Source organism: Cystoisospora suis (genome assembly GCF_002600585.1).
Source record: "Cystoisospora suis strain Wien I chromosome Unknown contig_6872, whole genome shotgun sequence".
NCBI classification, from domain to species: Eukaryota; Apicomplexa; class Conoidasida; order Eucoccidiorida; family Sarcocystidae; genus Cystoisospora; species Cystoisospora suis.
The window spans coordinates 605-926 of record NW_027159659.1 but is presented as its reverse complement, the minus strand read 5'-3'; positions in this window follow the sequence as shown (position 1 = coordinate 926).

The window sequence follows — 322 nt, the reverse complement described above, 5'->3', positions numbered from 1 at the left end:
TCTCACTCTTCTTCTTCCTCTTCCGTGAGCTGTTCTCCTCTTCCTTTGTCGTCCTTTCAGTTGTACTTATCTCCGTATCGCTTGAGAGGTCCAGTTAATCGGAAAATTTCCAAATTAAGAGAAGAAAGAGAATTAGCCCTTCTTCTCCGTCGTCACCAAGAAGCCTCGACAGATCCCTCTACAACTGCTCTTCCATCTCCTCATGAAGTCCTCCCTTCTTCTTCTTCTCATCGTTCAAAGCCTTTTAGCCGTTATAGTAAGACTTCTATCTCTTCCGATACAACTTCCGACTGTTTTGCTCCTTCAGAAGAAGGGCCAGTCG